Below are 17947 nucleotides of genomic sequence, written 5' to 3' on the forward strand. Positions count from 1 at the left end.
GTATCTTATCTTCCCTTATTAGAATGTAAGCTCCTTGAAGACAGTAATTGTTTTTCTTTCTACCTGTATTTCTATTCTATTCTATTCTATTCTATTCTATTCTAGAATAGTGCCTGGCATACAGTAATTGCTTAATAAATGCTTATTGACTTGTTCAACAATATTCCTTCTCAGATATAGCCACAGATAGTGAAAAATAGAATGAAAGTCAGCTTTATTCCAATTCTTGCCTTGCCCACTAACTAGCTATTTAACTAAAAATGAGTCACCTAACTTCTCTGTTCCTCAGTTCTATTATTTGTAAAGTAAAAAAAAACTGATCTAAATTATCATTTAGATCCCTACCAGTCCCATTGATTCATTAGTTTCATGAGCATTATCAAGTACCAATTAGGTACCAGGAATTGTGTACTGAATATTGGCAATATAAAAATAAAAACAAAGCAGTTTTATCTCTCAAGAAACTTAGAATCTTGGGGGGGGATAATAATGCAAAAGTGAATAAGCATGCAAACTATATGCTGTGTAATATCAAAATAATTTTCCAGGTAGATAAGCATTGGCAATTGATGTTTTCTATAGGATTTAGCACTTAAGTCTTGAAGTAAGCTAAGGATTCTAGACATTTGAGGTGAGAAGCTATTGGATTTGACACATGAGGTCAGCTCTTAAAAGGCACCAAAAGAGCAAATAGAGGGTCATATATGGAATAATGCATAGAATGTGTAAGTAAGTAATGTCTGAAAAGGCTACCATTGGAGCATAAAAGGCTTTGGATGGCAAACATCCAAAAAAAAGCAGTTTTTATTTTATGAGACGCAGTAGGGAGCCATTGGAGTTTACTGAGCAGAGGAATATCATAGGCAGAGAAACCAGATCTTTAGGATTATTATTTTGGCAAATGTATGGAGGCTGGATTTCAGATGATGAAAGCTTCAGACAATGAACACAATTAGGACATTATTGCAACAGACCACAAAAGAACTGATAAAATCCCAAAGAACGGCTTAATATTCCACATACTACGAGTAGAAGTCAATTCGTCTTCTAGAATGTGCATTTCTATTTTTGATGCCTTGCCCAATCTCATCAATAATGAGACATTATGATCATCATTTTTAAAATATTGAGCAACCACATGTGTCTGATTCTCAACAAAACAGTAATCACAAAATTGCCTTTATTTGCATACAGAGTCAAGCCCATAGCCAATAAACTTATAACTGAGATTTTGGAACAAGATGAATTATGGAAAGAGAAAGAAAAAACAAAAACAAAACCCCAGCAACCCTTAGCCCTACATAATGGACGCCTTTTTATAAACAATTATCCTAAAGTATTCCATTTCCTAATATAGTTCCTAGAACTGAAAGCAGACCAAATACAGTGATTCTATCCTAACAGATGATACAATCTTTGGGTGCTATAGACTTCTAAATGTTTGCACTGATGTTTGAAGGCAAGAAGATGAGGGCTCTTTAAACTCTGCTTTCGATGAATTTGTTTTCTCCATTTAACGGAGACTCACGGGCCATACTTCCTGTTTAAATACAACTCAGGCTTTCCCCCCTGCCTTTGATGCTCAGAAATTCATCTTCCCCATTTTTCGATCAGTGTGCAGTGCATTAAATGGTACGGCAGATGGTGCTTTTTGATGATGTGTTTCTACATGGAGCAACATTTCGCCGTGTATGCTGCATTATCAAAAAATCAAACATGTAATTATGCAAATATGTATGCCTTTATAATAATCAAGTTTTATTGTAAATGGTTGATGCACATCAATTTGATCCTGTAGTGCTGCTTTAAGTGCGGCTTAAGTGGCTTTTCAGCGTGCCCAGAGGCAACACAAATGCATCTCTGGAATATTAATAAAATCCTGAATCTTTGAGACACCAACTGGAATCGTATTGCTTGTACTGATTGAAACTAAATGCTAATCCTTTCCTTTTTAAAAAAAAATCCCCTTTGTTATTTAAAACACTGATATTAGTATGATATGAAGGGCCATTTTATTTTAAATTGTATTTTAATGTAGTTGTTAAAATAATGCCTAATCATACTACATTCAGGCTGCACAATGTAAATTTGATGAGACATGAATCCAATCATTTTGCAACAATGAATGCCAGGATGAGTTTTAAGCAGTCCAGCATTTCTAATTCTATAAAATTCTATAGCCAGTGGGGATTTGGAGGTTTCACTTTTGGATGCCTGTGCCCATCCTTTGTGAGGATATGTACAGCAAATGCTTGTTCTAGAAACAATTGACTGCTTTAGGGGAAAAAATAAAGGATCCTGTAAGTTGAATGGCTGGGGGTGTTTCCAAGCAGGATCATATCATCCATTGCCAGTGGAACTTAACAGTGAACCCAGAGTTTTAGGCATTGATATATAATGATGCCCATCTCCCCAAACACACAAGCTTTTGCACATTCTGCTATGGTTAAGGCTAAACAGATGGACTGTGGATCCTGATAATCCATGATTGTAAATTATTTTCTGCTTGTTTGCCCTCTCTCCTGGAGAGAAATAAAGGATGAGAAAGACAGAATACAAAAGGGAACATCCAGGGTGTTTTAGAGAGGAGGACCCAGCAACATCATCCTCATGTTCTATTTCTAGTTCCTTTATGCTAGGTGCTTCCTAGAATTCTTGGTTTTGCCATCATTGTCTTGTCAATGATTTCCATTCTCTCAAAAAGAAGAGTTGTGTTTTTTTTCCTCTAGTTCACAATTTGCTTTTTCCTAGAATCCTCTTAACAGAACCCATTTCCTTCTTCTACCTATATTGCTTTTATTTGGTTTCTGCTTTTCTTTTCACCTTTTTCTTCCTGTTCTGCAACCAACTGCTCTTCATATTCTACTTTCTGATATCTAATTTATTGTTTCTATTCTGTTATCTTTATACTCCTTCTCCCTTTCCTTCTCTTTCCTGTTCCTGGCCTGAGAAGTGCTCTTTAAAGACCTAACTCATTGTCTTACCTTCTCTTTTGTCAGCACCTTAATCCTTATCACTTTGGGGAGCAGCTGTTCTCCACCCCCATCTTTCTGATGCAGGGATGTGCAAGTAAATGTTTAACAACCACATACCCAAGGGAAAAAATATACACGTGATACACTTTTAGTTTTGATTTGATAAATATTTGTTCCATCATTTTCTTATGGCTAGGCGATCAACAAAATAATAAATCAAACTCCTGTATGTAGCACTTACCAATTTCTGAAATTCACACTGAAAATTTGTGCTAATTCCAGCATACCTTGTCTTTATACCACTTTTCTCTTGAATAATACATAAATTGTATTTAATTGACATAGAGTTGCATAAATTATATCTGATATATTTTCTTTTTATTAAAGCTTTTTATTTTTCAAAACATAAATGTGGACAATTCTTTAACATTAGCCATTGCAAAACCCTGTGTTCCAATTCTCCCCTCCTTTTCTCACACTCTTCCCTAGATGGCAGGTAGTCCAATATATGTTAAGCATTATACCATTTAAAAAGTGATCTGTCATTTTAAGGTTTGCAGAGCTCTGTTTCAAAGTACCTCTGTGAAATGAATTAAGTATAAGTTTTCATAATTTCTTATTGCTTCCAGGTTTTTCTTTCAACACATATTATAAATTTCTAATGATATAAATATCCAAAACAACAATGGTTAAAGTTTATTAAGCACTGTATTTAGTATTAATGACTTAGAAAAATCTGGGTTCAAATCCTAATAGACATTGTAAAGAGTTTTCATAGTTATCTAGAATTACAATTTGCCATTATTGCCTCCTTCCACTTTACAACTCTCCAATCATTGTCTTAGTGTTACACCATGGGAACTATATGGTCTAAAAAGAATTACATAGAAATACTTATTAAAGAATGGGACTTCAACTAGAACAGGACAACTGGGGCTTTTACCTAGGATACAAATTTCAGAGACAACTTATGGTAGTCCTTTAGCAATCAACTGGAACAAACAGATCTTAGCAGCTGATTAGCAGGAATAATTAGTCAAGATGAATCCCCTGACATAATTAGTCAAGATGAATCTCCTGACAGGGAGCTGGTATAAACATACTTTAAAATATATAGATATAGATAAATAGATAGGGAAGGAAGGAAGGAAGGAAGGAAGGAAGGAAGGAAGGAAGGAAGGAAGGAAGGAAGGAAGGAAGGAAGGAAGGAAGAAAAAGGAAGGAAGAAAGGAAAGAAGGAAGGAAGGAAGGAAGAAAGGAAGGAAAAGGAAGGAAGGAAGAAAAAGGAAGGAAGAGGAAGGAAGGAAGAAAAAGGAAGGAAGGAAGGAAGAAAAAGAAAGAAGAAAGAAAGAAAGAAAGAAAGAAAGAAAGAAAGAAAGAAAGAAGGAAAGAAAGAAAGAAGGAAAGAAAGAAAGAAGGAAAGAAAGAAAGAAGGAAAGAAGGAAAGATATAGAGAGATGATAGATCACTAAATATAGATATATGTGTGTAGATAAATAGATAGATATGCCAATATTTTAATGCATTTCTTCATCAGAGTTAAGATTGTTATTGTACATCATGCCTGATCTTCATGACCACGTTTAGGGTTTTCTTGGCAAAGCTACTGCAGTAGTTTGCTATTTCTTTTTAAATCACATTGCAGATGAGGAAATTAAGACATAGTTAAGTGACTTGATCAGAGTCATATAGCTACTAAGTGTCTAAGGATAGATTTAAACTCAGGTATTCCTGACTTCAGACCCAGCATTTTATTCACTTTACTATCTAGCTGCCTTAGAATGTTAGGGTCTGGTTGCTGTGATGGGCTCACATCCTCTGGGCATCCTGAGAAGGATAATGGATGAGTCTTAGAGATGGCATTAAGGAATGTGATGGTTCCATTGAATAGATCATATGTGGGACAAAACCAGATGGGGGTCAAGATACAATCTCAGAAAGGAGAATTGGGACAATATTTACCACTACTGGAGGACCACTGGGAGGGAGATTAAAAGAATTGGCAGAGGTTTCCTTTTCAGCTGTTGGAAGAGTAGGAAGAGCTCCAGGAAGTCCTGAGAGAGGATTGAGCTTAATTCCAGAGTTTGTAGTTCCTTCTTATTTGCTTTTCTTTTCCTCTGCTTATCTGGGATCTTCCTAAACTTCATAATTAGTTTGTTGAAAGATTTCTCTACAACCATCTCTGCAGCTTGCCTCATAGCAAAGTGGATGAAAGTACATTGCTGCCTCTATACAACTGTTATCCTTGAGATCTCAGCAAACTGCATACAAATTATTTCTGAGATCAGTCTTCTTGACTTTATCTTCTAAGCCAGAAACATACAGTGTGGCAAAGATTTTATCATCAGATGGATCCAGACAAGGCATTGTTGAAGTCTGTTTTAGAAGCTTATGATCAAAGGATATGGACAATTTTCACATAAAGAAATTAAGGCTATCTAGAGTCATATAAAATGCTCTAAATCACTACTGATTAGAGAGATACAAATTAAAACAATTATGAGGTACCACCTCACACCTATTCAACCTGTCAAGATAACAGGAAAAATAATAATAGATATTGGAGGGATATAGGAAAACTGGAATACTATTGCATTGTAGGTAGTGTGGTGAACTGATCCAGCCATTCTGGAGAGCTATTTGGAACTATACCCAGAAGGCTATAAAACTTTGAATACTTTTTGACTCAGTATTGTCATTACTGGGTCTATATCCCAAAGATATCATAAAAGAGAGTAAAGGACTCACATGTGTAAAAATGTTTGTATTAGCTCTTTTTGCGATAGCAAGGAATTAGAAATTAAATGGATGCCCATCAATTGGGAAATGCCCGAATAACTTATGGTATATAAATGAAATGGAATACTTTTGTTCTGTAAGAAATGATGAGCAGGCTAATTTCAGAAAAGCCTGGAAAGACTTATGTGAACTGATGCTGAGTGAGGTAAGCAGAACAAGAACACTACATAATAACAGCAAGATTATTGAGGATCAATTATGATAGATTTAACTCTTCTCAATGATCTGGTGATCCAATAGTTCAATAGAATTAAGTTGGAAAATGTCATCCATGTGCAGGGAGAGAACTATAGAGACTGAATATGCAGATTTGAAAAATACTATTTTCATCTTTTTTGTTTGCTTGCTTGCTTTTTCTTTCTCATAGTTTTTCCCTTTCATTCTGATTTTTCTTTCATAACATGACAAATATGGAAATATATTTAAAATGATTATTACATGTATAACCTATATCAGATTGCTTGCTGTTTTGGGGAGGAGAAAAATGAGGGAAAGAGGGAGAAAAATATTTGAAACTCAAAATCTTACCAAAAAATCGATTTTGAAAACTATTTTACATGTAATTGGAAAAATAAAATACACTTAAAAAAAGAAGCTTGTCTGTCATAAGATCATTTAATACGATATTAGAGATTTTTAATGTTCTCATCAGCAAGTGGATCATCAGAGTCCATAGACTTCTCTTGTCTATATGGACACACATCTCCTCTTTTATTTTCTCCTTTCACCTAGAAAGAACAAATAGGAGGATGATTCCATTTTCTATAAGGTGCAGTCAGAGCAAATCTAAGAAGTGTATCACTGGTAGCCATAGGATTCCAAGGATACCAACTGACTGATTTCCACCAGAGTTAGAAATCTCTTGCTCAATATTCTGGGTGCACAATCCTTTGTTCACATCAAACTTAGTCATGTCATCTTTAAGGGACAGTCCTGAATTACAGCCTTGAATAGGTAAGCCTAGGTCCAAAATGTGGTCCCGACAAATATTTTTTAGCTTGTGGCAGATGTGACACACTTCAGCTTTCTTGAAATACATGCAAAATTGGGGCACTAGTGGGACACTGTCAATAGACTGGCACAAATTTTTCATTCCTTTCCATACTTTTCTTTGGTCATCTAATTGTAGGTATTTTCTCCAAGGCAAGTCTGACACAGAATACGGAAATGGCCATCCTTCTACTTCTGCCTGTTGTAGATGCTGAAGGGCCAGACATATTGCCATCATGAAAGTGGCTGTGACCATATCCTGCTGGAAGGAGGATCCAAGTACTACCTCAAGATCGGGACTGCTGCAATCCCAGCAGCTCATGGAGTAAGCAGCAATGATCTTGCTTCCTTCCAGCCAAAGAGACACCTCATTCCACACCCACTTCTTCCTCCCAGCATTCTAGAGTGTTGCTCTGGCAACGTGTTTCCTAGGATACTGTGCTCAGGATGATGGGAGAGTCTCTTTTGTATCCTTCTAGGTCTCAGCCCAGGAAGATAGAAAGGGACAGAGATCCTGATTTGGATAAACTAAACCCGAGAGAAGAACCATGGACCAAATGGTGGAGAGGTCAGGGCATTATTAACAATAGCTTTAGGCAGTGGGTACAGATCTAACCAGCCCCCTGATGGTATGAATCTTACAAGAGAGTAGTTTTTATTACTTGCTCAAGTGCAAAAATTCCTACTTATTGACTCTCCTAATTTTTATTATATCAAAATCATATAGGTTTTTAAGATTTCCCTAGTTACCCATATTTGTCAATCATCCAGGATTTTTAACCTGCAGGTAAATCTCATGTAATCATAGGAACAAAGGCAAATGAGTCATTTTGTTTGCCCCCCTTAGATCTAGCTAGGTAGAATTCATTGTTGCATTTGAGGCTCATGTTGTGGCTTTTCTCGGACCATTCAATCTATGTCAGAAAAATCAATAGCATCACTGTCCCCTGATTGCTCTTAATATGTAAATAGAAAGCAACATTTTTATATTTACTTTCAAATGTACTGACATTTTAAACTCAGTTTAGGGGTAAGAACATACAAATAAAATCAAGGGCTTTCTTTTTATATTTATTAATGGAGTTGTAAAATGATCCAGGCTCAGACTTTTGATAAGTTTCCCCAGAAGAAATTGCTTCTGCCTCAGAGATGATTATAAATGCAATTCACCTAGGTCTTATGGGTGACAAAGCTTTAATTAGCAGGACATTGTTTCCTAATGTGATTTCACAGTGGGAAAAACAGGAATGCAGATCAAAATATACTTTTACAAATGCCAATTTTAATTGCATTATTGATAGTTTGTAGATTTCTGAGTATTCTATGTACCTTCCATGTAATAGTGTTCTACCTGAAGAATGAAGTGTGAAACATTAATAATAAAAAGATGGCATGTTTTGCCTAATAAAACACTTCAATCAGAAAAGAAAATATTTGTGGCATATATTGTCTCATTCATTGTTGACCCCATGCATTCAGTGTTCACTTTATAACATCAAATGCTCCATAAAAATAGTAATGCTTAGTAATTCTCTGCTGCTTGATTCCCTTGAATTTTTTTTTTCTATTAGAGCTGCATCAAAAGGTAAGTCATTGCCTGCTTGCTATCAAACCCCTTGAGACATGGATAAAAATGTTGTCTCACTCTTCCTCACTCTTTGGTTGCAGTAGCAATCAATTTTACCCTTTGTAATTTTGGGTCCTTTTACAGTTTAATAGGTATGAAAGGTATCTTCTCATTTTTACTTATTTTTTGTTCTTTTGCTCAGAGAATAAACCTGCAAAAACATTTATCTCCCGGTTCTGTTCTTTAAGCAACAAATCAGCACACCAAATCACCATACTTCATAGATATATCATCACAGGATGCTAGCAGATAATAACTTATTCATCCATGCTTAGTGTTTTGCTCACTTTTTGTTCAGATGTGATTCCTAAGGCAGAGTGAGGTTAAACAGTTTCTCCAAGGTTAGTCAACAAATCAGTTGGAGACTGAATCCAAACCTAATAATTTGGATTCTCAGTTTATAGCCCTAATGAGAGCTCTGAGGAAAGTAAGAGTCCATACCCTTCTCCAAAATGTTTTGTTTTTAATGTTCTCTGTGTGTGTCTCTATCTCTCTGTGTCTCTCGCTTTTTGTGTCTCCCTTTATCTTTCTCTGTCTCTCTCTGTGTCTCTGTCTCCCTGCCTGTCTGTCTCTGTCTCTGTTTTTGTCTATCTCTGCTTCTTCTTTGTCTGTCTGTCTCTCTCTGTTTCTCTGTCTTTGTCACTGTCTATATGTCTGTGTGTCTGTGTCTGTTTTCTGTCTCTCTCTGTCTCTTTCTGTTTTTGTCTGTGCTCTCTCAGGGGAGCTAACATAATAGACATCTGTGCTCTTCTTATTGGAAGAGGAATTGAAACAGCAATGACATTGTTTCAAAAATGACAGTTTTAATTTTAAAATGTAGCCTCAATGCTCTAAATGAAGTGATTATTTGGACAATGAATCTTCACTCCATTATGGCTCTGTTGGGTCCTTGCCTTTTCAGCAAGGCATGTTTGTGTAAATCTTGATATTTGCCTCAATCACTGGAAAAGAGAGACATTTTATCATTTTAATAATATTTGTGATTTGTTTTATATGCTTTGGATAAGCCAAGTATTCTGTATTTTTGTTTTCCTACTTTTTCAGCTTTTTAAAACTCTCCTTTCTGAGGGAAAAGAGTTTCTCTTCCTGGTCACTATAAGTTTTATGACTTTTCTTTCCCATTTCTTGTTAATTGCTTCTTAATTTCTTATCGATCTACAGGGTAAAGGAGGATTGTTTGATTCACTGACTTGGGCTAGCAAGATTTCAATGGGAAATTAAATAAGTTGACCAAACTTATTTGGCTAGAAATTGGATTGTTAAGCCTTAATGAATATATAAAACAAAGGGATATACAATATCAATGTTAGGAGACTCCAGAAGGGTAGAGCCCCATATGATCACCAAACAAATACACACAGCTCAAATAAGATGGGGAAGAGAGAAAAGAAGAGAATAAACATTTATTAAATGCCTACTATGTGCCAGATGCTGTGCTAAATGCTTTACTGATATTATCTCTTTAGATTCTCATAAAAATCATGGAATTTATATTACAATCTCAAGGTGAGGAAACTGAGGTACTTCTACCAGGCCTTCAAAAAAGTTAATAGATAGCAATGATTGTGCAACTTGTTCACATAATTCCTCTTATCTCTGGTATTTAATTCATTAGCTTTTGTCTTACTCATCCTTGTTGAGCCAAGGTTTTCCTACTATTTGCTGCTTCTGTGATATTCATTTCAACTACATCTGCTCTCTTTTGGCTATTTAGTAGCTGTCTTTGAGTCTCTGTCTCCAGTTTCAATGTAATTCTTCCCATTAGCTAGAAGAGGCAGTATGGTATAAGGGGGAAACCTAATGGGTATATAAAATGGGGATAATCATAATGCTTATTACAGTGGGCTCTATGAGGATTAAATTAAAATAATGTGTGCAAGGTGCTAGGGGAATGGAAACTATTTTTGTAATTGATAAGACTTGTTACACTTAATTTCAGAAAGCAGGATTAAGAGAAAAGTTAGATATTCCAAAGAAGAAAATGTAGCCTTAATGTGAAGAAAAGCCGCCTAATAATTAGACCTATTCATGATGGAATGTACTCAAGATGCAGTGAGTTTCACCCTTTAGATGTCTTTGAGCAAAGACTGAATTATAGCTTATCCAATAGATTGTAATTGATATTACTGGTATTCTGTGATTCAAGAGGCAGTTAGGTAGAGCAGTAGCTAAAATATCTGGTCTGCAGTCAGAAAGGCTTTACTTCAAATCTAGCTTCAGATATTTATTTGCTGTATTTTTCTGGGCAACTCACCTAACTTTGGTTTACCTCAGTTTCCTCATCTGTTAAACAGGGATAATAATAGCACTTACATCCCAGGGTTGTTTTAAAGATCAAAAAAGATAATAATTCTAAAATGTTTAGCAGTAAAAGCTATATAAATGTGAACTATTCAATTGGCTCAATCCCACTGATATATTCCCATCAGAGACAGAATACAGGAACTCAGGAAGTGAAAGTAATACTCAGGGATTAGGTCAAGGGAATATAGAATTGGTCAAAATAGTGAGCAACAATAGGTTTCTCAGAAATAGGGACATTTCTAATGTATATTAACACATAAATAGTAGGAACAGGAATAACTGGATGAAGTAGTAGTAACAATAAATGCATTTCACTACATCTTGAAATGCAAAGTAAGGGAAGGAAAATCCGTTTTGACACAACATGATTAATGTTTCGTCAACCTACCTATTAAATTGATTCATTGATTCAAATATGGTAGAAAGAATAGTAAAGTGAAAACTAGAACACTTCAATTCTAGAGCTGGTCCTATGTTTGACTACAACCTCAGAAAAGTTCCTTATTTTCTCAATTTACCAATCTGAAAAAAAAATCATATCTGCCTTAACATATTAATTATATTTGTCAGGGAAAATAAGAGAAAATTTGAAGGAAAAAATGTAAAGGTTACTTTATGGGAGTTTTTTTTTTAAATATTCTAAATATACAGCTGTAATTGTTACTACCTGAATCTTTTTTGTAAGTTTTCAAAAGGAGTTTGCAATTCTTAAATGGCTTAATGACTTTTCAAGAGATATATCACTGCCCGATACAGAGTTTTTTCTTATATTTTTCATACTTGACTTTTTTCATATGTGATAATCTTTTATTATTCTTTTGAATATATGATTTCCAGAAATTATATAGCCATTTTTCTATTCAAAGCATGAATTTTCAAATAAACTATAACAAAAGTAATAACAATTAACGTTATCTATAGCATTTTAAGGTTTACAAAGCATTTTCTCCATTATGCACATTTTACAAATGAGAAAAATGATGCTAAAGAATTTAAGTGATAAATATTTAACATGACCTTAATCTATAAATATATATGTATATATATATATGTGTGTGTGTATGTATGCAAATATACATATATATCTATATATAGATATAGATATATAGATACACACACACACACACACACACACACACACATATATATATATATATATGTCTCTGTGTACCTGTATGTGTATTATATATGTGTGTGTGTGTGGATATATAGATATAAATTTGAGACTGGGTCTCCCTATCTCTCCCAAGCTGAAAATCTAGTAGTCCCTTATGCCTGATGCTACTTCTCTGGCCTGTTCAGTTTTATGATTTGGGTCTATTTCCTTAGATAGCCTGGTGGTTTTGGAAACATGTTGGTTTGTTGTTGGACTCAGTACAGACACTTAATTGGTTTTAGCCTTACCAAAGCTCAGACACCCCCCAAGGGAGTGATTGCAAATTTGTGTTACCCTGCCTGACCTAAACTTATCATTACACTATAACTTGTTAGATAATGCATTCATTCACTTATAAGCTCATTTATTCAATAGGCATTTATAAGTAGCAATAAACATTTATTAACTATTAATACCAAGAGAATCAGTGTGGGATAATGGATAAAGAGATGACTTTTATCTGGATTCAATCATGAAGATGGATTCAAATCCTGTTTTTGACAGACAAGAAAAACAACTAAGTGCCTGCAGATAGTTTTGATAGACTTTCTTTTATAGAGGAAATGCTGATCTGCAGCGGTAAAGGAAGTTTTCACAGTTATAGTTCCCCACATGGATGAAATCACAGGTCTGAATCAAGAAAACCAAAGCTAAACAAACAAAACACTGTTGTCTCATTTCTTTTTTACTAGGGAGGTGAGTATTACTCTGTGACTATATAGAAAGATTGGTCAAATAGCTCTAGTTTCTAATCTTTGCCAAGTATCATGTCCGGCAAAATGAGAATTTGGAGACTCTGAGACTATTGCCATTTGGAAACACTAGGTGAGAATGCTCTCTTCTAACAGGGACAAAGAGCATTGACATATGAAAGAGGTAAGGTTAGTCAGAAGTGACAATCCACTGTTTAATAATTAAATTGTTTTAGCTGTTAACTGTAAGTGAATGTTGTTTTTAATTGCACTTTAATAATGCCATGCCCTTTATAACCAAAATTAATGTTTTCTGTCACTCTGTTTTTGAAGTATGTGTCAGTTTAATTAAACTATTAATCGTAGACAGATTTTTAAGTACTTTATATTCTTCATTAAATTGTATCTGTTCAACAAGCATAAACAGGAAAATAGAGGCTGTTAGGAGCAGATTCACGTTCTGCCTGATAAATCATTCATCATCAGATAAGATGATGAGGCAAGCTTGTTTGGGTGTTTGCTCCCGATGATAAACAAATCCACTTTTATGTTATAATATTCATTGAGCTCATTGACAAATAAATATATCTCTTCATTTTTTTTAAAAAAAGGGAAAGTTTTGGCTGACTTTAATAAATGACTAAAAAGGCAAGGAAACTAGAGTTGAAAGGATGATGAGGGCATCAGTCCATTTAGTGGATGGACTTTATTTGTGCCATTTAATTCATGGCAATTTCAGGAAACTACTTTTCTGAGCTGTATTTTCTCCTTTTTTCCCCTTCAAGACTGATGCAGAATTATAATTGGAGAGCCTATGAAAGGTATCAAGCCAACCAGAGTCAAAATAACCATTTGTTTTTATTGCCAGAAATATTTTGTAAAGTAAACCCTATGTACATCCTGAGTCTTGATTACTTTTTTATTTGAGAAAATCAGTTCATTCTCAGTGAAAGATCAGAAATGGGCTGGAGCAGAAAGATTTCTTTCCTGCTCATGCACTTGATGGCATATGCAAATGAAAAGAGAACCCTAAGCTGTGTCAGTTGTCCTGAGTCTAAATAGCCAGAGATGGAGCATGGTATAATGGAGACAAGGATGGCCTTCCTTTGTGTGGCAGATCAATCAATAACTGCTCATGTGATCTTGTTCACCATAATGTTAGCAATGAAACCCTTGTGGGAAGTGACAACAGCAGAGAAACATTTGGTCACAGAGCGTGTTGTCACAATCACAACTGGCACTAGAGTAATTAGACTGATTTTTGTGCCCTTCTTTCACAAATTGTGGTAATGCTTCTAAAGAGAACATTGACTTCTTTCATTATCTACTATGATGTTGTTAGAAATTCTTCCCCTGTATTTTTGTGAATAATAACTAAAAGGGAACAAATGACTTACAATCATGCTCTTTCTTGACAAATGTGTATGTGCATATACATGCATGAAGGAGTCAAGTGACCTATATTGTCATTCATTTTAAATGTGATATTTGGTGAGCATACTTTAGTGCCCTTAAAAAAGAATGAATGTAATTTCAAGTAATAAAAATGTTCAAAAAGCTTTTGATTTTTAAATGCCAATTATTATTATTAAATTTATCTGTATGATCGTTTTCTAGCAAATTTAACATTTTTAAAATATGGCTTTTATTCCTTGGTCTGATGGTTAGCAAAAATTTAGTCAATACAGATTTGCTTGGTATAGGATGCATAGAATACAGTTTCTTGAAACGAACACATAAGCTATAAGTAATGACAAGAAAAGGAAGAACAATTAACAGATTAACAAACCTGTATTTTGGTTTTGCCTCTGAATTGAAGGATAATCATGTATTCACTGGAGGAAAAGCTGACACCTTGATTACAGGTGCCATGGCTTTCAAGTGTTGTCTGATTCTAATCTAGTTCCTTACTATAAAATGCAAAACATGAAAAATTCAAACACTTCCTGAACAAATAATTGTAATAGCTACCATTTATATAGCAATTATAAGGTTTCTGAAATCCTTCATATATGTTAATTTACTGAATCTCCTAATAATCCTAGCAGTTATTGTCTTCATTTAAAAAATAAAGAAGCTGAAACAGAGAAGTTAAATGATTTTTGAGGGGGTCACACATTTAATAAGTGTTTGAGGCAAATTTTGAACTTATGTATGTTTGGCCCCAATTCTCATACATCCATTGTGCTATTTGGCTTCCTTGTAGAATTTAAAGGCATTTCAGAATTATGAAATCTCAGAATGGACTAAAATAATGACTTTAATTATCATGTAAACTGATTCTTACCTGAAAGGGTAATCTTTCTAACAAATGAATTCCTAACAAAAAGTTATACAAATTTCTCTAGAAAATTAATCTGGTAGAATATCATATGGCAACAACAAGATTATATAATGATCAACTGTGAGGTAATTTGAAACAATTCTAATAAATTTGTGATGGAAAGAGTCATCCACATCCAGAGAACTACAGACACTGAATGTAGATCAAAGCATAATGTTTTCATTTGTTTTGTTTGTTTCATCCATTTGTTTGTTTTCTGGTGTTTTTTTCCTCATATTTTTCCCTCTCTTAGACTTCTGTAATCTTTCCTGAATCTTTCTGCTGATTTAGTAAAACCAATAAGAAATTAGTTGCATTTGCCTTATGTGGGTTAAAATACAAGCCATAGCTATGGTAAATAAAATCAGCAAAACGATTTCAGGAAAAATGAGAGAAGTCTAATTCCTCAAATTTAGTCACTTTTTGGATATTGAAGGAAAAGGAGAGGGAGGTATTAAGGATCACACTGAGTCTTAAAGTACAACTGATTGGTAGGTAATATAATCAAAAAAGCTTTAGACTGAAAGGAGAATGTCTATATGTGTATATGTATATGTTTGTGTATATATACATATATTTATATGTATGTATGTATGTATGTATGTATAGTTTCTGTGTGAGTGTGTGTATGTGTCTACTAGGCTGGATATCTTGAAAAAAAGTTATGTTGAAAGAATAGTAGTTGATGCACTATCAAGCCCAAATCCAATTCTCCTCCCTACTTTCCTATTTTCTTTTGATGGAAAAGAATATGTAATAAGTTGTTACTGGACAGACACATAGAGAATAAATTCAGCAAAGAATAGATCTTTTGGGACTTCCCTAAATCCTTGAAAGATAGCATTATGACCAGTGCCTTTGATTTACATTTTTTTAAAAAAAAAACATCAAACAGTCATTCAGAATCACAAGCCTCCTTACTCCTCATTCTTCTTCACCTCCAAATCCAGAATACTCCTCCATGAAAAGTTTCATGATCCCCTCAATTGCTAGTGCATAGTGAAATGAAATCTCCACAAGAGGCTTGTATATATACATATATATGCACATATATGTATATATAAACAGGCATGTATGTATATATACACATATATGTATATATATATATATATATCAACCATGTTAATTATATAGAACATATATGGCTACATGTTGTTTCCTCTTATAGAATGTAAGTTTCTCAAGGTCAGGGACTCATTTCTGTAGGAATACTAGTAGGTATCATTGTAAAGAATAGATTTGACAGGCTAGTACTTGATCTTCTTTATTCTTGATTGGTACTTTGTAGTGTGATCAATTTAGTCACTGACCTCCCTACCTTCCTCCTTTCACTGGAGATTTAATTAACCATAATCTTTTGCAATAATTAGCTAATTTTAAGCTAGGATAACATAGCTATTGGGTTCATATTTATCATTTTATGGAGTTTATAGCAAATGAAAATTTATTAATATAATCTGATATTAGTAAAATCCCCAATATTTAAACATACTTTTGGTTCTCCAAATTTTAATTTTGAGCACTTTCACTTAAATCTAGGCTTTCTCCATTCTTCCTTTTCTCTGAGTATATTAAGTTTGCAGTATAAGCCCTCACAACTGGTCCAAAGTTTCTTTTTATATGAAGCAAAATTAGCATGCAGGAAATGTTTAAATTAAAGGACAGGAGTGTAATAGTATTTTTTTACTGGATATGTACATAGGGTAGAAATTGAAGAAAGAATAGATATTTTGGAATTTTTCTCAGCCATTGAAAGACACTATTATAAACAGAAGTTTCAATTTGAGTTAGTTGTTTCAGGAATCTTTCATAAACTCAATGGCCTACTTTGGCCTTTTTTCTTTGCTAAAGTTCATCTATTTTTCTCTTTCTAATTTTGTCCATAAATACTGTTTCATCACTTCCTTCCATCTCAACTTATTAAGGCCATGGGCAAGACTGAGGTTAATCACCTATTTTCCTTCTATTGCTATTCAATTCACAAAGTTCCTGTTCCTTCTTCTCAGTCTATTCTCTCACTATGTAAATCTTTTTGTATATAATAGTTTTTATTTTTCAAAACACATGCAAAGATAGTTTTCAGTATTTAGCCTTGCAAAACCTTATATTCCACATTTTTCTCCCTCTCCCTACTTCCTCCCTCCCCTAGACCACAAGTAATCCAACATGTTAAGCATGTGCAATTCTTCTAAACATATTTCCACATTTATTATTCTGCACAAGAAAATCAGATCAAAAAGGAAAAGAATAAGAAAAAAAAACAAGAAAGCAAAGAAAACAACAAAAAGTGAAAATACTATGTTATGATTACATTCAGTCCCCACAGTCCTCTTTCTGAATGCAAATGGCTTTCTTCATCACAAGTCTATCGAAATTGGCCTGAATCATCTCCCTGTTAAAAAAAAGACGCATCCTTTGCAGTTGATCAACACATAATCCTGTGTACAGTATTCTTTGGTTCTGCCCACTTCACTCACCATCAGTTCGTATAATTCTTTCAAAGCCTTTCTGAAATCAGCCTGCTGAGCATTTCTTATAGAACAATAATATTACATTACATTCATATACCATAATTTATTCAGTCATTCTCCAACTGATGGGCATCCATTCAGTTTCCAGTTCCTTGCCACTACAAAAAGGGCTGCCACAAACAATTTTGCACATGTGGATGCTTTTCCATTTTTTATGATCTCTCTGGAATGCAGACCCAGTAGAGACATTGCTGGATCACAGGGTATGCATAATTTTATAGCCCTTTGGACATAGTTCTAAATAGCTCTCCAGAATGCTTGGATTAGTGCTATGTGAATAGATAGGGAGTATGTTGAAGAGGAGATCATTTTAGCCATGATTCCAGAATGTTTCTTCCAAATTTGATTGTTTAGTCAATAAATCAGCAAATATTTACTAAGCAAATATTATGTGTTAATCGCCTTTTTAAATTCTAGAAACACAAAGACAAAATCAGAGGGAAGAGCAAATTTAATGAAATATTTTTGACATGTTGAGTTTAAAATGTCATTGCCATGCAAGAAGAAATGCTTATAAGATAGTTGGAAATTTAGGACTGGATCTCAGAAG

At 34.2% G+C, this 17947-nt stretch overlaps 1 pseudogene; it reads right to left on the reverse strand.

Annotated features, from left to right (window-relative positions):
- Positions 1-6400: 6400 nt before the first annotated feature.
- LOC141540916 (pre-mRNA-splicing factor RBM22 pseudogene) overlaps positions 6401-17947 on the reverse strand; it is a 150253-nt pseudogene continuing 138706 nt past the window's right edge.

This window comes from Sminthopsis crassicaudata, chromosome 4 (genome assembly GCF_048593235.1).
Source record: "Sminthopsis crassicaudata isolate SCR6 chromosome 4, ASM4859323v1, whole genome shotgun sequence".
NCBI classification, from domain to species: Eukaryota; Metazoa; Chordata; class Mammalia; order Dasyuromorphia; family Dasyuridae; genus Sminthopsis; species Sminthopsis crassicaudata.